The sequence below is a fragment of the Cornus florida genome, unplaced genomic scaffold, assembly GCF_030987335.1.
Source record: "Cornus florida cultivar Cherokee Brave unplaced genomic scaffold, ASM3098733v1 CherokeeBrave_3.0.0_Hap2_Chr03, whole genome shotgun sequence".
Classification (NCBI taxonomy): Eukaryota; Viridiplantae; Streptophyta; class Magnoliopsida; order Cornales; family Cornaceae; genus Cornus; species Cornus florida.
In genome coordinates this window covers 83,835,374-83,858,862 of record NW_026775573.1, presented here as the reverse complement: position 1 = coordinate 83,858,862, position 23,489 = coordinate 83,835,374, and the positions used below count along the sequence as shown (strand labels likewise).

The 23,489-nt window shown below is 36.5% G+C and overlaps 1 pseudogene; it reads left to right on the top strand.

Annotated features, from left to right (window-relative positions):
- The window catches only part of LOC132301770 (uncharacterized), a 214,380-nt pseudogene that overhangs the window by 90,706 nt on the left and 100,185 nt on the right, over positions 1–23,489 (top strand).

The window sequence follows — 23,489 nt, the reverse complement described above, 5'->3', positions numbered from 1 at the left end:
CGTGTGTCATTGGAGATAATGAGATAGAAAAGGCCCTCCTTGACTTAGGATCAAGTGTAAATCTAATTCTTTACTTAGTATACTTGCAACTTGGCTTAGGAGAACTCAAATCCACTTCGGTTGTCTTGCAACTTGCGGATAGATTTGTAAAATAACCTCGTGGTATCATTGAAGATGTACTCATCAAGGTGGATAATTTTTACTTTTCGGCAGACTTTGTGGTTCTAGATACTGAACCAATCCATAATCCAATAAAACATATTCCTGTGATCCTTGGTTGGCCTTTCTTAACTATGGCTAATGCTTCAATTAATTGCCGAACTGGGGTGATGGATATTTCTTTTGGAAATATGAAGGTGAAGCTTAACATCTTTAGTGCTTCTCAACATCCTCAAGGGGAATATGAGTGTTTCTCTTTTGACATCATTGATGAAATGGTTAAAGAATCTTTCCCATTTATTTTAAGTCAAGATCCTCTTGAAACTTGCTTGGCTCATTTTAACTTCGAAAATTTTGATATTGATTAATCCATTCGTGAAGTCAACTCTTTACTTGAAGCCAATGAAATCTCAGACTTTCCTTCTCGGAAAGTGCCAAAGGAACCTCTTCCATTAATTTCTAGCACGTCTCCTTCTTTAGTGAGACAAATTCGATCTTTTCTTGGCTATGTTAGCTTTTATCGTAGCTTCATCAAGGATTTCAGCAAGATATCTTGGCCTTTATGCCACCTTCTTGAAAAGGACACTAATTTTAACTTTGATGAAGCATGTTTGGAAGCTTTTAAGAAGTTCTGTTCACTACTCTCTTCTGCCCCAATCATGAAACCACCTAATTGGTCTCTTCCCTTTAAGATCATGTGCAGTGCATCTGATTATGCATTAGGTGCTGTTTTGGGCCAACGTGTGGATAAAACTCTTCATGCTGTTTACTACGCTAGCAAGACTTTCTCAGATGCTCAAATAAATTATACAACAACTGAGAAAGAGTTGCTAGCAGTTGTCTATGCCTTGGATAAATTCCATTCATATCTTCTTGGACCCAAGGTCGTTGTTTTCACGGATCATGTCGCATTAAAACATCTACTTGTAAAGAAAGAGACCAAACCATGACTCATTCGTTGGATACTCTTACTCTAAGAGTTCCACATTGAGATTAAAGATAAGAAAGGAACTGACAATGTGGTTGTAGACCACCTCTCTAGGCGTCTTATTGAGAACACTTCTGATTTTGCTCCAGTTCATGATTCCTTTCCAGATAAGCAATTGCTTCAGATTTCTCATGTGTTGCCTCCTTAGTTTGTTGACATTGTCAACTATCTTGCGGTTGAAAAAATTCCATCAAAATGGTCTAAGCAAGAGAAAGACCGGTTCTTCGCTCAAATAAAAAATTTCTTTTGGGAAGGCCCGGAATTGTTCAAGTATTGCTCGGATCAAATTATCCAGAGATGCATTCCTGAATCTGAAGTCCAAAATATCTTGAAATTCTACCACACTATTAAATGTGGAGGACACTTCAGTGCTAAAAAGACTTCATATAAAGTCTTTCAAAGTGGATTTTAATTGCCCTCATTATTGAGGGATGCTTATAACTTTTATAAGTCTTGTACGCGATGTCAAAAGCTTGGGGCCATGTTTAAAAGGGATATGATGTCAATGAACTCCATTCTAATTATTGAAATCTTTGATGTATGGGGAATAGATTTTATGGGACCATTTCTATCTTCATATGGCTATGTTTACATTTTCCTAGTGGTGGACTATGTATCTAAATGGATAGAGGTTGAGGCAACCATAACCAATGACCACACTAAAGTGGTCCAGTTCATTCAAATGAACATATTCAGTCTATTTGGTACACTTAGAGCACTCTTAAGTGATGGAGGGTCTTATTTCTGCAATCATTATCTTTGATATATTCTAATTAAGTACTCTGTTACTCACAAGGTTGCCATGCTTTACCATCATCGATCGAGTGGTCAAGTGGAAGTCTTAAATTGGGAAATCAAACATATTCTTGAAAAGACGGTTCGACCGAACTGCAAAGATTGGTCTTTACGACTGACCGATGCATTTTGGGCCTACTGAACTGTGTTTAAGATGCTAATTGGCATGTTACCATACCGGCTTGTTTACGGTAAGGCATGTCATCTTCCGGTTGAATTAGAGCATCGTGCCTTTTGGGCCATAGAAAGGTTCAATTTCAATCTTGATCAGGCCGGCTCTAATAGAAAATTACAGCTCAATGAGCTAGAAGAAATCCAGAATGAGGCTTATAAAAATGCCAAAATTTATAAAGCAAGGACTAAAAAATTCCGTGACAAACATATCATGAATAATTTTTTTATTTTAGGTCAAAAGGTCTAGCTTTTCAATTCCCGATTGCAACTCTTCCCAGGAAAGCTTCGTTCACGCTAGGAAGGACCTTTTCTAATCACTTCTGTCTTCTCCTATGGTCTGGTTGAGTAGCAAGACCCAAAGAGTGGGAATCTTTTTAAAGTTAATGATCAGCGGCTTTAACGAATCTAATTTACGAGGACTATAAAGATTCCTATATCGTCTAGCTATCGACATTAAATTTAGCACTTCAAAGAAGCAAATTCTTTCCATTCTAAGCTTCCTTATATACTTGTTACCATGAACCAAAATTCTCTACAAATGGCTAAATAGAATTTCCACTTCGCATTATTCAGGAATCATTTACATGTCCATTTAAGTGGCCATAGTGGGTTTCTATAGTTATACAAAGGTTTGGTAACATTTTTGGGCGTCTTTGATCAACAATTCAGTAGAGCAACTAAAGCATCTCGTGTCCGAACGCCATTTCTTACGTCCAGATGCCAATTACTGAAGACCCTGTGTCTAGATGCCAAATATTGCGTCTGGACGCCACCACCTGGAAGCACTAGGTCTGGACGCCACCACCTGGAAGCACTTGCATCCGAACGCCACCATTAGCGTCCGGAAGCCAACTCCTGTTACTTCTCGCATTTAGATGCCAAAATGTGCATCCGGACGCCATTCTATCATCATCAGCACCCAGCGCTCATACATCCTTCATCGAGAGCCCCGCTACAATCCACGTCCGGACGCAAAAGCCCATGAAGACAACCCTAGCCCAGCTCGGGATTTTATAAACTTCATTCCTTCATTCCTCATTCACAACCTACGCCTCCTAACTTCTAACCTTACCTTCCCATACCATCTCAAAATCATATTTCACTCTCTCCATCTCCATTTTTCATCAATTCATCATCTTTAATCATCCTCTTCCATCATCATCTTTTAATCAAAGAGGGCAAGGTTTCAAACTCCAAATTGAGGTAAGTTCTTTTCTCTTTTATATTTCAACTCTTGAATATTTCATGGAGATTAGAACTTGATTTTGTGGGTGATTAGTTCATTAAGTGAGGAATTGTTGTGCTTTAATTCTAGATTCACGCTTATTGGATTCAAATAATCTAATCTTCACAAGTGTTCTTTACTTTTCAGTCTTGCACACCACATGTTCGATAAAAGTCCTGAACCAACTTCAATCACTCACATGGCTTCTTCCTCCACTTCTAAGCACCCTCGCACATCCAAGGGGTCTTCTGAAGACACTCCTACCCCGGATTGGACTGACTGGCCCATTGAATATGAGACCAAATTCACAATTGAGAATGAATTTTAAGACTATCCGAAAACGGCTAGGTCGGTTTTAGAGTTGAAAAATCGTGGTCTGCCGCTTTATTTAAGTTATGCGCTCGTGTTTTCCTTCCGCGGATCGTCTGACAATTCTATGCCAACATGTCACACTCCTGTTCCGAGCCAGATGTGATACGGATAACAATTGATGGCACACCTTTCGCATTCACCATCAATGACATTTCCATAGCTTGGGAAATTCCTATGACTTATGACTTTTCCTTTGAATGATGAGAATGAGCCTATTTATGGCATTTTGTCTGAACACAATTACCTTACCGGACATTGTGCGTGAAATTTGTCACAATAGCTTCACACATCGTCTCACAACAAGCACTAACAAGTCCTATATTCTGTGCCGGATTTGGTTTTTGGACTCTGTCCTTAATTAGAATGTCTTTCCGGTTGCTAGGCATTTGGAACGAAAGAGTGTTTTTCTGATTACCCTCTATGCTGTAGAAATAGGGTATTGGTTTTGTATTCCACAGCTAATTTGGGATCAAATTTTGAAACTCTATCGTGAACTCATTGTGAAACAAGTGGATAATGCTTTGACATGGGCATTTTCCTTTCCCTATTTGATCACGAAAATGCTAAAGAAAAAGGGACTTAAGGTGCGCCGAAATCAGGAGAAATTGGAGCATGTGTATCAGTACAATCTCACTGAATGGAAGAAGAGCCGCTTTTAATTGAAAAAAGGTAGACAACTACGCATTGGTGACGACTTTTATTGGGGTGATGTGAATCTTCCTTTGGAGGCTGAGCATGATGAACCTGCACCTGTCGATCCACAGCCACCTGTTATTACTAGAGTAGAGTATGACTCTCTCAGCACCCAGCTTGATGCTCTTCAGCTGCAGGTCGAGAACCATAGAGGGCACCCTTACCGACTTTCGTAAGGAGAAAAGAGAGGGACAACAACTTTTGCAGGTAATAATGCAATCAATTATCGACCGTGGTGGTGCTGGTTTGGGTCCATTGTCTTCCACCTTTATGTAGGATTGAGCATTGTGTTGCTCTTTAGTTTATTTAGTTTATGCTACTTATTTTTCCTTTGTGTTTTTCGAATAATGTTAGGATTTGGGCCATGTTTGGCATGACAATTATGGGTGCACTTTTTAATGTGCACAATTTTGATTTCTTTCTTAGTTTTGAATAAAGCATGACATATTACTTCATATTTATATATTTATATATGTCTATACTTTACGCTTGGTACCCAGTTTTTGTGAACAGATTATACGGTCCAAGTTTGCGGGAGAGAAGTTTAACTTTTTGAATAAGAATGGTTGCACTGAAGTTCATATCTCGAACTCGGTAGTTTCTCTCTCTTTTATATATACTTGTTTTCATACATTGAGGACAGTGTATATGTTGATCAAATACCCTAATCCATTGGTGTTGATGATAACAAATCAATAAGGATGTGTTTTTACTAACGGTTCAACTGAGTATTAGATGCAAGGAAATCGATATCTTGTTATAGAAAGGATGGAAGGAACTTTAAGTCATTATATAGTCACCTAAAGCATCAAGAGGCTAGAAATGCTCTTCAATGTGTTCATCTCACTATAAATGTTCATACAAAATGTTCCAAATGAAATTCAAAGGGTCAAAATATGTACCTGACCATCTACAAAAGAAAAGGGCCTAAAATTCAAAGTTCAAGCAGCATACGTCGACTGGTTTAATACACACATCGACCGGTATCTAGGCAGTGGCAAAAATCTAAGTTGAAGCTCACACACGTCGACTGGTTTGACACACATGTCGACCGGTATCTAGGCAGTAGCAAATGTCCAAATGGAGCTCAGTATATATCGACTGGTTCAAAGCATACATCAACTGATTTATGAAGCATATGTCGACTGGTTTGTAGCATACGTCGACCAGTTTATTCCACACGTCGACTGGTTTGGTCGCAGGTCTGCAGATTCAAATTTGTAACGGCTATATCTTCATTTAATGCTCCCAACTACCTTTAACAACTATATTGAACTCGAAATATCTATAAATACAGAAGGTTGGTGTATAAATAAAGGGCCTTACAAGTGAGAACACTCAAGAACATCATTCAAGTGCATTCAAAGAGCCTAAAATTCTGATCTGAGCATTTACTTCTCATTTTTCTCTCTCATATCAGTTCAGAGACTAGAGCTTCATTTACTTTATCCACTTACTCTAGTGTGAGAGTTATTCTTGTAATATCTTTTAGAGAAAGAGAGAGAGAAATAATCTTGTAATCCTCATCTATATATCTCTACTATCTTATAAGGGTTGGTGTGACCCAAAAGGCATAGCTCAGGAGAAAGGTGTTCTCCAAGCAAGGAAGAGAAGCAAAGTCTTGCTTCAATTAACGGTTTGCTCTCCACCATTACGGAGGAACTTTAGTGATTTTGGAAAGTCTCAAGGGAGGACCTTGAGCCGAGGAGTAGGAGCTTCCGAACCTCGCTAAATTGCCGAGTCACTATTTGCAATTCTCTATCTCTATCCTCTTTAATTGTGCTTATATTACTTGAATATTTTTATTGTGTATTGCATTCTATTTAGTTGGAAACAAATTTTTAAAATTCCAAACATTGGCTATTGACTCTATTCACCCCCCTTTAGAGTCAATTAGTGACTAACAATTGGTATCAAAGTCTAATCTCTAGCAAAAGATTTAATCATCTTAGAGAACGATCATGGCCAATACAATGTTTCATTACGAAGGTCAATCTAACAATAGACCTCCTTGGTTTAAAGGAAGTGACTACAACTATTGGAAAATCAAAATGAGAGCATTTTTAAGAGGTATAGATATAGATGTTTGGAAAGCCATTGAACAAGGAGACCATGTTCCAACCAAAATAGTAAATGTTGAAAATATTCCAATAACCGACCCTCAATGATCGTAGGCTTGTACAATGTAATGTCAAAGCTATCACAAATCTCTATTATGCCTTTAGCAAAGATGAATTCAATAGAATTTCGGATTACAAAACGGCCAAAGAAATTTGGGATAAACTTGAAGTTACCTATATAGGTACTAGTCATGTTAAGGAATCCAAAATGAATATGCTTGTCCATAAATATGAACTCTTTACCATGAACAACAAAGAAACTATTAGTGAAATGTATTCTCGCTTTACTAACATTGTGAATCCTTTGAAGGCTCTTGGAAAGTCATATACATCATTCGAGAATGTGAGAAAAATTCTTAGGTTTTTGCCTAAAAATTGGGAAGCCAAGAAGATTGCCATCCAATAGGCTAAAGATCTCAACACCTTTCCTATAGATGAACTCATAGGTTCATTGATGGCATATGAGCTAGAAATGAATGTCAGAGATAAAGAAAAAGAAACTCAAAAGAAGGACATAGCTCTTCAAGTTACTACCAAAGAAGTCACTATTGATAAGGCTTCTAATGATGAAGAAGAAGAAGAAGTTGCTCTCATTACCAAAAGCGTGAGAAGGATTCTCCAAATGAAGAAATTCCAAAAGAGTAACAACTTCAAAAGAAATAGTTCATCTAGTGAGCAAGGAAAAAGGGAAGCACCTACTTGCTTCCATTGTGGAAAACTGGGGCATTTCAAATCCGATTGCTATGCTTACAAAAATGAAAAGGAAAGGAAAAAGAAAGGCAAAGCCATGCGAGCTACATGGGAGGATGATGATTCAAATGGATCCGAAAGTGACAATAAATTCAATGAATTGGTTAATCTTTGTCTCATGGCCGACGAAGATGAGGTTTGCTTGAAGTCTCCATATTCATCTAAGGACAAATGGTTCCTTGATAGCGGTTGTTCAAGACATATGATGGGAGATCGATCAAAATTTCTCTCTATCAAATCTCACAAAGGAGGAAGCATTATATTTGGTGATAATTCAAAAGGCAAGGTCATTGGCATCGGAACTATTGGTATCTCATCTTCCTTATCTATTGATGATGTTTTACTTGTTAAAGGCTTAAAACATAACTTGTTTAGTATTAGTTAACTATGTGATAAAGGATATGATGTGCTATTCAAATCTGATAAATGTATCATCAAAAAGGATAATAACGAAGTATTTCATGCTCTTAGAAATGGTAATGTGTATACTCTGCTTCTGTATGAATTACATGATCAAGATGTTAAGTGCTTTGTATCTTCAAATGAAAATAGTTGGCTGTGGCATAGAAGGTTAGGTCATGCTAGCATGGATTTGATCTCAAGATTATCTAAAAATGAGTTAGTCAAAGGCCTCCCAAAGACTAATTTTTCGAAAGATAAATCTTGTAGCGCATGCCAAATTGGCAAGCAAATCAAATCATCATTTAAAAGGAAAAAGGACATAACGACTACAAGACCACTTGAATTAATTCACATAGATTTATTCGGTCCAGAGAGAATTGCTAGTCTTGGTGGAAAACTCTATGCATTTGTAATTGTTGATGATTACTCTAGGTTCACTTGGGTGTTTTTCTTTTCCCACAAAAATGAGGCTCATTCAATTTTTGCTAAATTTTGTAAAAGAGTTGAGAACGAACAAGAGTGTAAAATTAAAACCATTAGGAGTGATAGAGGAAGAGAGTTTGAAAACCAAGATGTTGAAAGTTTTTGTAATAATAATGGATACAATCATAATCTTTCGGCTTCTAGATCTCCTCAACAAAATGGAGTTATTGAAAGGAAAAATAGGTCTCTCTAAGAAATGGCTAGGACTATGTTGAATGAACACAAATCTCCTAGAACTCTATGGGCCAAAGTCGTTAGTACCTCATGCTATGTCATAAATAGAGTCATTATTAGAAAACTTCTCAACAAAACTCCTTATGAACTTTGGAACAAAAGAAAGCCAAACATTGGTTATTTTAAGGTTTTTGGGTGTAAATACTTTGTGTTAAACAATAAAGATATCTTAGGGAAATTTGAACCTAAATCGGATGAAGGGATTTTCTTGGGGTATTCATCTCGTAGCAAAGCATTTAGAGTATTTAACAAAAGAACACTTGTTGTTGTTGAATCTATACATGTTGTATTTGATGAATCACCACTACGCCCTCTTAGATGCTCTTTGGATGAAAATGAGGATGTGGTTGAAATTGAAAAAAACCTTAAAAATCTTGACTTAAATGATTCATCTCGAGATGATCTCTCCACAGTCAATTCAAAAGAAAGCCTCTCTCATAAGGAGACACTTCCTAATACTTGGAAGCAAGTACCTCATAATCCAATCAATCAAATTATTGGTGATCCATCCAAAGGAGTAAGCACTAGATCTCAATTGAGTAATATATGCAATTATGTTGCCTTTGTCTCACAACTTGAATCGAAAAACATTCATGAAGCTGAAAATGATGAGTCTTGGCTATTGGCAATGCAGGAAGAACTCAATTAATTTGAAAGAAATGAGGTTTGGCAATTGGTTCCAAGACCTAGAAACAAGACCATCATTGGCACAAAGTGGGTATTTAGAAACAAAAAGGATGAGTTGGGATTAATTGTAAGAAATAAGGCAAAACTTGTTGCTCAAGGTTATAATCAAGAAGAAGGAATTGATTATGAGGAAACATTTGCTCCCGTTGCTAGACTTGAAGCTATACGAATGCTCCTTGCTTTTGCATCCCATAAGAATTGTAAATTATATCAAATGGATGTAAAACGTGCTTTCTTGAATAGCTTCATTGATGAAGAAGTGTTCGTTTAACAACCATCGGGTTTTGAAAAGTTATGATTGTCCAAACCACGTTTTTAAGTTGTCAAAAGCCTTGTAAGGTTTGAAATAAGCTCTAAGAGCTTGGTATGAAAGACTAAGTGGTTTCTTACTTGAAAATGGTTTTTCTAGAGGAAAAATTGACAATACCCTATTTACTAAAACTATTGATTGCAGTCTATTAATTGTTCAAATTTATGTTGATGATATTATCTTTGGATCATCCAATGAAATGCTATGTGAAAAATTTGCTTCTTGCATGCAAAGTGAGTTTGAAATGAGCATGATGGGTGAACTTACTTTCTTTCTAGGATTGCAAATTAAACAAACACTTGATGGTATCTTCATTTGCTAATCAAAGTATGTTAAAGATTTGCTAAAGAAATTTGGCTTGGAGGAAGTCAAACATGCCCATACTCCTATGAGCTCATCCTTGAAACTTGATAAAGATGAAAAAGGGGTTAATATAGATATTAAAAAGTATCGAGGTATGATTGGTAGTCTTTTGTATTTGACCGCAAGTAGACTGGACATCATGTTTAGTGTTTGTTTATGTGCCCGCTTTCAATCCTGTCCTAAAGAATCTCACCTAAGTGTCGTTAAGTGGATTTTTCATTACTTGAGCAATACCATAAATTTGGGTCTTTGGTATCCTAGGCACACCTCATTTGATCTTGTTGGTTACTCGGATGCTGATTTTGGTGGATGCAAAATTGATAGAAAAAGCACTAGTGGGACTTGTCACTTTCTTGGACAATCCCTAGTGTCTTGGTCTTGCAAGAAACAAAATTCCGTGGCTCTATCAATGGCCGAATCTGAATATATTGTAGCCGAAAATTGTTGTGCTCAAACTCTTTATATTAAGCAACAACTTGAAGATTTTGGATCTTTCCTTGATCATATCCCCATTATGTGCGATAATACAAGTGCCATATGTATTTCAAAAAATCCCATTCAACATTTAAGAACAAAGCATATCGAAATTAGATATCATTTTCTAAGGGATCATATGTCAAAAGGCGATATTGTGCTCACATATATAAGCACTGAAAATCAATTAGTGGACATCTTCACTAAACCTATTCAAGAAGATCAATTTTGTTCACTCAGAAGGAACTTAGGAATGGGTTGTGAAAATGAAGTTGTTCAAACCTGACCACAGGCTTGGTTCAGCTTACTTGCTTAAACCGGTTGACGTTTCTATACCTTACATCAACCGAATTAAGTGAACCGGTCGACGCCTAGAATGTTTACATCGACCGGTTCCTGTGATGGGTCAAATTTTTTTTTTTTCCCGGGTTATTTTTAAACCATACCCGTATTATATCTTTTGTCTTTCACTTTTTGTTTCTTACTTTCTCTCAGTCTCGTTTGGTCATGTTCTCCTCTCTCCTCAAGGCGACTTAGGGTTTCTCAAACCTCCTTCCTTCCCGCATCATTCAAGGTAAGATCTTCCAAGTCATCTTCCTCATGATTCAACTAGTCTCATAATTTTTTATGTTCATTTGTTATCGAGAATCTCTTATAATCATTGATGATACAACTAAACTTAGGGTTCAAAGATTAATTCTCTCTAACATTTCGAATCATAAATCCTCAATTCCTGCTTAATTCATGATAAATATGTTCATTAAAAATTTTGTGTTCTCCCTACATCGATTCCTCTTGGTTCAAATTAGGGTTTAGTTGTTACAATCCTTCTAATCATTATTGGTTCCATATATTCCATATTAACCTATTATATTTGCCTTCCCAGACTCCAACCATAAACACCAATGAGTCCTAGGAGAAACCTACCCCGTTCCACTCAAAATCGAGAGAAGAGAACCAAAGCCCTACATGATTATGAAGCCAGTGCCTTTGTTCCACCCCCTTTTCGTAACCTAATGATCTTCCAATCTCCCGAATACAAGGCAAGATTTGAAACCATTTTTCTTCAAAAGAAAGTCACTTATGGAAAAACTTTCAAAAGTACAGATTGTATTAACAACAATCTAAATACCTTTGATCTTTTTGAAGCTGTAAGCTTGGCTGATTTTGTGTCAATGGAAATTCCATTTTATCCAAAGTTAGTTTGCCTTTTCTACACCCATCTCAAGAAAATTAATGCAACAAACACTCTTCAGTCATATGTCTAGGGTGTTGAAATCTCCCTTCACAAAAAAATTTAAGAATCCTCCTAAATCTTCCCGAGGGTGGTCTCCGGCACTATGACACACATTCTTGGTATGAGAGTGATGACTTTGATCCTCTCACCGCTGTTCGTGATATTTGTCATGACAAAACTACTGAGGAAATTGATGTCATAAAATCCAGTGATCTTACCATTAAAGCCCGCCTTATCTATCGAGTTATTGTTCATTCCATCATTCCCAAGTTCAGCGGTTATTCCGATGTTTCTTATATGGAAACTCTTTTAACTTGGTGTGTGCTTAAGGGTCACAGAATTAATGTGTCTCATTTAATATACCATCATATGATGGATAGTATCAATCGCGAGAAATGCCATCTGTACTACGCAATGCCTCTCTCTAAGATCTTCCGCGCAAAAGGGATATCATTTGTTGGACAACCTAAAATGAAGCTGCTATCTCAACACCGCTTTGACAAGTCGGCACTTCTGCGAATGAGATTAAAAACAGATGATGATGGAAATTGGTTTGATCCCAAAATTGTAGGTGGTGCACAAACCGAAAGGGAATTTGAAGACTCAGATGCGGAAGAACACGGGGGCAACCAGAGTGACAATGAACATCTTCCAGTCAATGAAATCCCAGCAGCTAATACGGACACTGAAATTTCTCTTGACACCTTACAGGCTGGCTCATCCACAGAACCATCTATTCGCGAGCTAATTCTTAAACAATTGGCTGTTTCTCGTCAAACTCAAGAGGAAGTAATGATGCTCCGGGAAGAGCTGAGGAGCATGAATGATGATCTCCAAGAATTATGCACCAATCTCGATCAGCCACCTCACTAGTTGTTTGACCTTCCCCTCTTTTTGATGTGACAAACGGGGAGAAGATGTGATCTAGGGCCTAGACTTTTTGCACTTAGGATACTTTAATGTGATCTACACTTAGGAAATTTTGTGGGATATTTTGACTTGACAAAACTATGTTATTTTCTGTGACTTTTTGCTAAATGCTAATCTATGCTGTGACTTTTTATTAATGCTAATCTATGATATTTTGCTGTGACCTTTATAATAGTGTGTTATGTCATTTGCAAAATGGTTTATTGATAATCTATGCAATTGATCTCAGTTGAGTCATGGATATTTGGTTTAGATGAATGCTTGAAATATTGCATGCCAGTTACAATTAGTCATTTATGATCTTCATGAAAAGCATTATATAAAAATTGACTATTCTTTTACTTCACTAAGTCTTAATGCTATATAAAATTACTTGAAGCATATAAACAGGGGGAGATAACATCTCCAAAATTGAAATTAAAATTTTTGTCACGAATAATTAAAATTTCATTTCTTCAAAGCATGTCAATTTATATATTCAATGGGTAAAATGACCGGGGGAGTATCTTTATACAACCCTATTTTTTTCAAGATCACATAATTGATTTGTCATCATCAAAAAGGGGGAGATTGTTGATCAAATACCCTAATCCATTGATTTTGATGATAACAAATCAATAATGATGTGTTTTTACTAATGGTTCAACTGAGTATTAGATGCAAGGAAATGGATGTCTTGTTATAGAAAGGATGGAAGGAACTTCAAGTCATCATATGGTCACCTAAAGCATCAAGAGGCTGCAAATGCTCTTCAATGTGTTCATCTTACTATAAATGTTCATACAAAATGTTCCAAATGAAATTCAAAGGGTCAAAACATGTTCTTGACCATCTACAAAAGAAAAGGGCCTAAAATTCAAAGTTCAAGCAGCATACGTCGACTGGTTTGATACACATGTCGACTGGTATCTAGGCAGTGTCAAAAGTCCAAGTTGAAGCTCACACACGTCGACCGGTTTGACACACATGTCGACTAGTATCTAGGCAGTAGCAAATGTCCAAATGGAGCTCAGTATATGTCGACTGGTTTAAAGCATACATTAACCAATTCATGAAGCATACGTCGACTGATTTGCAGCATACGTCGACCGGTTTATAACATACGTTGACCTGTTTATTCCACATGTTAACTGGTTTGGTCGCCGGTCTACAGATTCAAATTTGTAACGGCTATATCTTCATTTAATGCTCCCAACTACCTTCAACAGCTCTATTGAACTCGAAATATCTATAAATATAGAAGGTTGGTGTATAAACAAAGGGCCTTACAAGTGAGAACACTCAAGAACATCTTTCAAGTGCATTCAAAGAGCCTGAAATTCGGATCTGAGCATTCACTTCTTATTTTTCTCTCTCATATCAGTTCAGAGACTAGAGCTTCATTTACTTCATCCACTTACTCTAGTGTGAGAGTTATTCTTATAATATCTTCTAGAGAAAGATAGAGAGAAATAATTTTGTAATCTTCATCTATATATCTCTACTATCTTGTAAGGGTTGGTGTGACCCAAAAGGCATAGCTTAGGAGAAAGAGTTCTCCAAGCAAGGAAGAGAAGCAAAGTCTTGCTTCAATTAATGGTTTGCTCTCCACCATTAAGGAGGAGCTTTAGTGATTTTGGAAAGTCTCAAGGGAGGACCTTGAGCCGAGGAGTAAGAGCTTCTGAACCTCGCTAAATCACCGAGTCACTATTTGCAATTCTCTATCTCTATCCTCTTTAATTGTGTTTATATTGCTTGAATATTTTTATTGTGTATTGCATTCTATTTATTTGGAAACAAAATTTTAAAATTACAAACATTGGCCATTGACTCTATTCACCCCTCCTCTAGAGTCAATTAGTGACTAACATTATAATATAAGTTTGGGGGTGTTAAGAGTTACTATTTATTGTTAGTTACAGGTGTACTGTCATTATTAAATATGGTTGAATTATGTACATATAGTTGATTTGTTTTAAAAATAATAATAATAATAATAAAATAATAAAAAATATTGTATGTTTAGGCAAATGATTTTTGGTGTTATTGGAACTAAGTTTGGGGGGAAGTGTATGTGATTAATACAATTTGTAAGCTTATATAGGATATCAAGGAATGATTGAAAGTTGATAGCATGATTGTTTAAATGAAAAAAGTCCATTGCATGATTTAAATGTTTTATTTTGGAATCTTTCATCTCTAAGCGACTTCACAATGCACATTGAGCATACCAGAAATTGCATTCCCTTCCTTGTGGTTTTACTTAATTGGCTCCTTGAATTAGTAAGTCGGATGAATGAAATAATCCTTGGCATTAAAAAAAAAAAAAATGATGAATAAAACTGCATTATTTGAACATGTTAACTGATTAAAAAAGAAGACAAAGAAAGAATGTAAGATGTATGATTAGTTTGAGTTCATAGCCTAACCATTCCGAGTCTGTACACACAAATTTTGTAGTTTGCAAATAAGAATAAAATATGGAGAAAAAAAAAATATTTTATTAATTTGAAAAATTTGGAGTACAACCCTCTGTAATATTCTTTACAAAAAATAAGGTCCTTTGATTCGATTTCCTTTTTTTTGTTGGTTGGATCCAAGGGTTGCACGAGCTTGATCTTGAATCACTGTGGAATTTGGATGAAGAACGACACGATTTGATGTACTTTTTGTTAATCACCATGGAATTTGGATGAAGAACATCACGATTTGATGTGCTTGTTGTTCTTCATCTTTAGAGGGGATTTGTTGAATTTGGTGAAGAACGGCACGACTTTGGATGTGCTTGGTGTTCTTCGCTTTTAGGTTTGCCCTCTGGATTTTTGGCCCTCTAGATTTCTGATTCTCTCAATTTCTGAACCTTCTAGATTTTTGAGTCTCTGGATTTCTGGACTCTGAATTTGTGTGTCTAAATTTCTGGACTTCTGAATTCTGAATTTCTGGACTTTTGAGTCTCTGAATTCTGAATTTGTTTCCCTCTTCCTTCTTCCTCCAGGCCTCTATTTATAGGCTTCTTGGATTAATAGGATGATGACACGTGTCCTCTCTTGATAGGAAAAAAAATCATAACTGGGCTAAGCCGGGTATATTATGATAATTTTCCTTAAAAATAATTACTCCAAATATATTTTATTAGGAATAATTATCTTTTTATTTAACCATCTGAGATGGGTTAATTAAATAATTTAAGTGGACCAAGCTTGGGCCAATTAGATAACTTAATTAAACATTAACCCATATTTAATGGGTCAATTTGTCAAAACAAAAGTCCATTAAATTTTTAATGTCTACAAATTGGCCCCACTTCAAGTCCCAGGTTTGACAGGACTTGTCTCCTTTTTCAAGTGGGACTTGAAGTATCCAACTTGGTCTTTGAATTTGTAAAGTTTCCTTTTTCTTTTTTCTATCTAACTTTGGATTGTAAGATTTTTCTTTCCAATTTGAATTGAATTATACAAATCCTAATACAAATTGGAGTTATTTTGCTGCCTATATATACAACCAATGTTATAGGATTTGACATCAATTCCAATAGCCTCTGAAGACTGTGTTAGATTGCAGCCTCTGCTCGAACAAGTACCACATATAATTGGTATGCCCCCTTTTTTTTTTTTTTTTTTTGTTTCTTCTTTCCTTTTCTTTTCAAGCTGGAATTTTTTTTTTTTTTCCTATTTTTTTTTTCACGCTAGATTTTTTTCTTTTTTTCCCCCCCCCCTTTTTTTTTTCACGCATCTTTTTTTTTCTCTCCCCTTTTTTTTCTCACGATTTTTTTTTTTCACTCTTTTATTTTTCATGACCTCTTTTTTTCACTTTTATTTTTTTCATCATTTTTTTTTTTCTAGAATTTCCTTGACAATTTTCAGAAAAACTTGACCAAACATCAACTGGTTTTTTTTTTTTTTTTTTTTTTCAACAGAAGTAGAGATTGGAATTACCTTGACAAAACAGTTAAGTTCCTGCACCTATTTTGTTTTCAACCATAATCACCAATGGAGATTTCCGTTCATTAGTCTTTCGCTATGCCGATCAAAGACCTGTGTCAATGGAGTTTTGCTATGCAGATCAAAGCTCCGCCTACGACTAACAATGAAACGATCAAAGACCCACATACAACCATCAATGGAGCTTTAAAGACTGATGGATGCCTTTATCTGTATGAACAAACCTATACTTGCCACGTGAAGAGGTGGTTCGGCATGGAGTTTTTATTTATTTATTTTATCGGACTTCTTGAGAATTAGCTCTCCAGTTACGAATGCAAGAACTACACAGAAGCTGTTCCATGCAATCAGCGCCGACTCCAATCAACTTTGCCTCCAAGCTGGCCTTTTCCCTTATTTGTGGCGGTCAACCTTGATTAGTAATTTAACTGAATCCATCTTTTCCACCAGAAGCTTTCTTCTCAGCGAGGACACCACGATCCACGGGTCTTCAATTGCGCTATCACGGAGTGGGGTTCCAGTTTGTTGTTGCTTTCATAAAACAACGAATTGTATTTGAATTTATTTTCTTGAGCTTCAAATATATCAATTGTTTTGCAAAAACCTGAAATGTTTCAGATAATGATTCAATCAACACAAGGTGGTTGTACCATGTCCTCCTTCATGTTCACACGAGGCAAATAAATATTCCTATCCACATTCATTTGCAATAAGACACATTCAAGAGGTTTTTTTTTTTTTCACATGATCTTGGTTGCAACGTGATCCACCTTCTAATTGAAAGATCTAAATAGAAGCATTCCTAGATGAGAAAGTGATGATGAAGCCGATAAACCGCAATTTGTCAACACAACTATCAAAAGGAAACACATGGTGGTAATCGATCCATTATACTTGGGCCACAAGCACCACGACGAGAAGTTGTTGCAGATGCTGTAAGGATGCGACAGACGAAGCTTGCATGCCTATGCCTCCATGTGGTGATTTGTTTTTTTACTTCAGCAATATCCTGGCAATGCCGTGAATTTTCCTTAACGCAATACCTAAATAGAAAACCAAATTTCTCTTTCAACAACACCTCGACAGTGAGCCAAATTTTTTTTGTAGCAACACTTTGGTGATGACCCAGATTCTTTAGCGACGCCTTGGCGGCAAGTCAATTTTACTAATTTCTTCCAGCCAAATCTCGATGAACCAATTTATTTCTTCGCAGCTACACTTTGCCAGATCAAAATTTCCTTTGTAGCTACACTTTGGTGGCATGCCAAGTTGACAGGTGCGACGAGCACTTTTGATATCGCATGATGAGTGACAACATCTTAATAGCAAGCCAAGTTGAAAATTTGTGACGAGCGACAACAATATCTTGACAATAAGCCAAGTTGATTAATTGCGACTAGTCCTTTTGATATATTGTGACGAGCACACTTTGTCATTTTACAACTCTAAGGAGTTTTTTTTTTTTTTTTTTTTAGCGTCGTACAAAACTTAGAATAAAATTCTAAGCTGCCTACGTACCCTCAAAAGAGGGATCAAGTCATTACGTAGTTCAGTAAAAAGAAGAGATTTATTTATTTATTTATTTACAGGTAGACAGTTTAAGCTCGTGTCAAGGAGTGTCAATTTTGATTTTTATTTTTGGGAGATAGTTTAAACTCGTATCAAGGAGTTCTTGTTTTTTTTTTTTTTTTTTTTTTTTTTCCTTTCAGGTAAACAGTTTAAACTTGTGTCAAGGAGTGTCATCGACAGTTTAGGCTTGTATATGGGAACATTTCAATTTTAATTATTCTTCAATTTTGCAAGAATAAAACGACAATCCAAGCTTATACTTGAGGGCACGAACTATCTCGTCATCACTTTGAGGATTTTCTTCTTGGTTTCCTTGACTTAATTCCCCCTGTGATTTTGCACTTTTGGTTGAAGTCATTGTTGCAACATGGTGCATTTCTTGATGCAAGTCTCTCGAGATAATGCTTATAATGAAAACTGAAGCTATTTCGTCATCCGAGTTAGGAAGTATATTGTCTTCTTTTTCAGACTCACTTCTCTCATCTTCTTGAAGGCTATCGGTTATATCAGGAACATCTTCCCTTACACTATAATTTTCCATACTAAGCTCTATATTGTAGGCTCGAGTAACAAGCTCTTTAAATATGCAAGGCTTAATCCCTTGTAGGATGTAAAGAAGCTCCTAGCACATACCTTGCATACATGCTTCAACTGCAGAAAATTTAGACAAACGATCCTTGCAGTCAAGACTCAGAGCTCGCCAATGGTTGATGTAGTTAACCACGGGTTCACCCTTCATCTATTTTGTGTTTGTAAGTTTTAACATACTTACAGTACAATAAGTGCTGTAGAAATGGTTGAGAAATTCTTGTTCCATCTGTTCCCAACTGTCAATACCTCCAGCTTTGAGGTCTGTGTACCAATCAAATACATTCCTTTTAAGGGAACAAACAAATTGCTTGGTAAGGAGATCTCCGTTTGTACTAGTATTGCCGTAACTTTCTACAAAGTGTGCGACATGTTGCTTGGGATTGCCTTTTCTGTCAAATTGTTGAAGCTTTAGAGGTTGATACCCAACCGCCATTTTTAAGATGTCAATTTTTTCCGTGTAAGGCTTTGAGTACATGCGAGCACTTTGAGAAACGCCACTGTATTGTTCTCTTATGTAATTCAATATTATTTCTTAAACTTATTGGACAGAAAGTAAGGTAACAGAGGCAGTATCAATTGTTGGATTGGCGGACACGTCATTTTGATCATCAATTGGAGTGTTCTTTGGCATGGAATTAGAATGAGGAATTCGGCCTTTGCTTAACTTAGCATTATCGTCATGCAATTTTAACTTTTCTATCAGCGAGGCAATTTTCAGAACTTGCTCCTTGAGAGAGTGTGGTAATCTTTCAATTGCACGGGTCATAGTCATCAATTGATCTTCATACGAGGTAGTGCTCGTCATCATGACAGGCATAGTGACGGAGTTGGAAAACATCTTTGGCCTTGGGTGAATTAGCCTTGAACTTAAACTTGTGACTGGAGCAACCTTTGAGGTTGTAAGAACCTTCCTCCTTGCCCCTAGTAAGGTGAATGTAGTATGAGTTTGAGTTATTACTTTGATAGATTTGGTGGAATCGACTCTAATTGCATCGTGCTGTCTTTTGGTAGGAACAGATGCTCTGACCATGCTCCATATCATTGAACTTACAGAGTTATTTGTACCACTTGATGAAGTTACAACCTTCTTGCCACCTTTTGTGGTGGTGATGGTGTTGTCCATCATGACTGCAATGTCCGTGGTGTTATTCTTGATCATCGTCTGAATCTTGTTGTGTGACAGCCCAAGTTTTTCAACTCGGTGCGTCAGTGATGACCTGAAAGTTGACCCGATAACGGATCCGAAATGCAAAAGCAAAAGATGAAACCAAAGTCCTTTGAGATATAAATCATCTCTAAGACACCAATGTGACATTCCATGAATTCATGAAACTTAAAGAGAGTAAAAGAGGAAATTAGTGTCAAAACGGGCAAAATTTGTTAATTAAGGGCAAAGTGGTCAATTCACAATTAAAAAGAGAGAATTATCTCTAAAAAATTCAAACAAGGTGAATGCAACCTAATCTAATCATTTCACAACATTCCAAGAGGTTTTAAGAAATTTGGCCGCCCTTTCCCGGTTTAAGCGAAAACTGATACTACCTCACTAAAATATGAATAACTCCTCCTGTGATTTGAATTTGAGAATGAAATTGGTACCATTGGAAATATGACTCAAAATCCTTGAGTTTAGGATCAAGAATCACCCCATTTGGATTAGAAATGAAGGAGTTATGACCTTTTGAAGTTGGAACATCAGTGCTGAAACATAACAGAGAGGCTGCGTGCATGTAAGCTATTTCGGTCGACCAAATTAGAGTTTCGGATGACCAAACTGGACAAAAATTATGCTGAAATCATATTTTTGAGGGGAAGTCATTTTGGTAGACCGAAATAAGGCATCGGTCGACCAAAATAGGTCAAAACAGTGAAAAAGGCATCGGTCGACCGAACTAGCATTTCGGACGACCAAAATGACTCGAATAGGTGCTGAAATGCTAGAAAAAGGTCCTCGATCTAATCCTAAGGTGATGCATGCACCCCATATGATCCAGACATGCTTAAAAACATTCCCTAGCCTCAAAAGAGCATCCATAACATGCTAAAACAAAAGGGAACTTAAAACATACTCCAATACATGATTTTTTTTATATAAAAATTCATAATATATCCATAAATAGTTCAAAAAGTCAAAACTTAAGAGTTTTGTGAGATGTGAATATGCACGCAAACGTAAAATGATGTAGTAGATGACCTACAATGGCCTACGGCCTCATGACAATCCATTTAAAAATTTTGACATGTCAAACCTCTAATTTTCACATTAGGCTATATTTGGAATACTTGAACTTCTAGAACATGCTTATGAACATCAAGTTAATGGCCCTTGGCCTCATGTTGTACATACAAAACAAGTATCAAAAAGTGTACTTAAGTATACATTACATATTTCAAAGCAAAAATAGCATTTTACACCAAAATGGTATTACATGCTAACACTTGCATGTTTTTCCCAAATTACAACAAAGTACTTCAAGGCATCAAAGAAACTTAGGGATGTGATGTATCCCAAAACAAAGTTTCTTTACCTACAAAATGACCCAAACAACGAGGGTGAGTAAACAAGTTACTCGTAGGATGTGGTGCATACGCATACCCTATAGTTTCAAGTACAATGCAAACCAAACATAGATCATTACAAGGGTGCATTCCACCTAACGTCTATGTTTTTAAGGTACTCTAAGGGATCATCTCAAGCTATTCAAATATTTGAAGTGATAAACACATAGCATCCAAGTATATATACACAAGTACACTAACCGTATTGAAACTAAAATTACCAAATCACAAGCTACAAGAAATCCATGATTTATAACTTGGAATATACTGCGAAATCGAATAATGGAAAGAGTAGGATATGTGGCCACGAGACCATACAAGTTATTTTGGGTAATTACGACCCACAAGGTACTACCTAGTGCGTACTATGACTTAGGAGAATTCTTATCCTCTGTACTAGAGCCAAACCCTAGCCATCAACATTTCATATCCTTACATGTTTCCAAAAATCAACAAGTCCATGACATCTATATAATCTCAATGCATGAAACTATCTACCAAAATAGGGTGAAACCACATAAACCATGCCCTAAGGTTACATGTCTAAAGTAGCAAGTTAATGATACTACATATTACACTAAAACAATTTATTATCAATGTTGGCCACAATTACTAATCATGCAATATAGTAATTTACCTACAAATAAATACAAGTGTCACATACAGGATCTTTACACTACACCTTCAATGAATTTTTTATTACTTAACAATATAAGTACCAACTCCAAGAAATCCACAATAGACCCTCAATAAAATTACAAGTATTCGGCAAGTCATTTAAAAGTAATTTACCTATTTCATTTAATAGTCATATACATGCTTTAATTCACAAATCGTAAGTCAAGCATAATAAATCTCTATTTATATGCAAATATAAGAATTTAAAAAGCACGTAATCAATATATATCAAGCTCTAATATATATAAAACCCAAAGAGGATAAACATACAACCACCCCTATCTCAATAGAGAATTGAATCTCTATAATCCAATGCAACCAAGCTAAAAATGGAAAACCAAACTAGGTTTTATAAAGGAGAGTGAGAGGAAGCTAAAGTATTCCAAGCTTAAAGGTCTAAGGTGAGTGGAAGGAGGCCAAAAATGAAGTCAAAGCTCTAAGTCAAGCTTTGCTCCAATGGTGGCTAAGTTGAGGCTTGAGAGGAAAGAGATGAAGTGAAAAATGAAATGCAAACCCAAAGTTAAATGTGGTGGGATTCTCCACTCACTATGTGCTCTTGCACTACCTCTCACACACACACTTGTAAGACTAAGTATGTTGCCTACACTTGCCACCATCCTAAGTAAACTTCCAAGACTTAATATAAAGCCTACACTTGTCAACCATCCATGCCAACAAGTGCTCCTATCCTAGGCCAACAAATGGGTGAATCTCCACCCTCCATGTGTTAAGAGATTAAGCCTCTAAATGGTTCCACCACATTGTCAACAGGTGGCTTCATGAGTGTGTGACACCTGTCAGATTTTTCGAAAATTGCAAAAAGGTCCTGTTTGAAAAAATCTTCCAAATTAAATTATAAAATGGTCCCCAAGACGAAAAAAAATTACTTTGCATAATTACTCTAAAACCTCAAAAGTTAAGAATATTAGTAAAAATTTATGCATCCATGCCCTTTACAAGAAAAGTAAACATCTAGCATGCTTTTCTACAAAAGTAAAAATGTAGATATCATAGAAATTAAATATCATGGATGTAGGCATAGCCGGAATCAAATCCGAGCACAAAAAGTGAGGTTTTGCAAGGAAAAATGAAAAATGAGAAAGAGACGAAATAGGGAAAAAGACGAAAAAAGGAAATTACCAAAAAAAAAAAAAAAAAAGAAAAGAAGGAAAATGATTGGGTCATTACAACCTACCCTTCTTAAAAAGATTTTGTCCCCGAAATCAAGTCATACCTGAAAGAGAGAACAAATGGGGATACCAGGAGCGAACCTCCTGTTCGAGCTCCCAGGTAGCCTATTCAATGATGTGGTGTCTCCACAAGACCTTGACCAGTGGAATGGTCTTGGTCCGCAAGACCTGCTCTCGTGAATCAAGAATCTAGACTGGACCCTCCTCGTAGGTCACATCCTCATCAACAACATCTGTCCACCGTAAAACATCAGAAGTCCCTTGCGCAGAGAAATCTTAAGAAAGACATGGTCCCCTACCTCAAAAGACAAGGATGGCCTCCTCCTATCAGTATAACTCTTCTGTCTGCTCTGTGCAGTAGCCAACCGCTGCCGAATCAACTTGATTTTCTCTATATAGTTTCAATGACAATGTTGAGACCTAAGGCAATGGTATCACCGACGTCGGTCCAACAAACAGGAGATCTACAAGGCCTGCCATACAATGCCTCAAAAGCTGCCATGCCAATACTGGCCTGGTAACTGTTGTTGTAGGCAAACCCAACCAAAGGCAAGTAGTCCTCCCAACTACCTCTGAAATCCAAGAT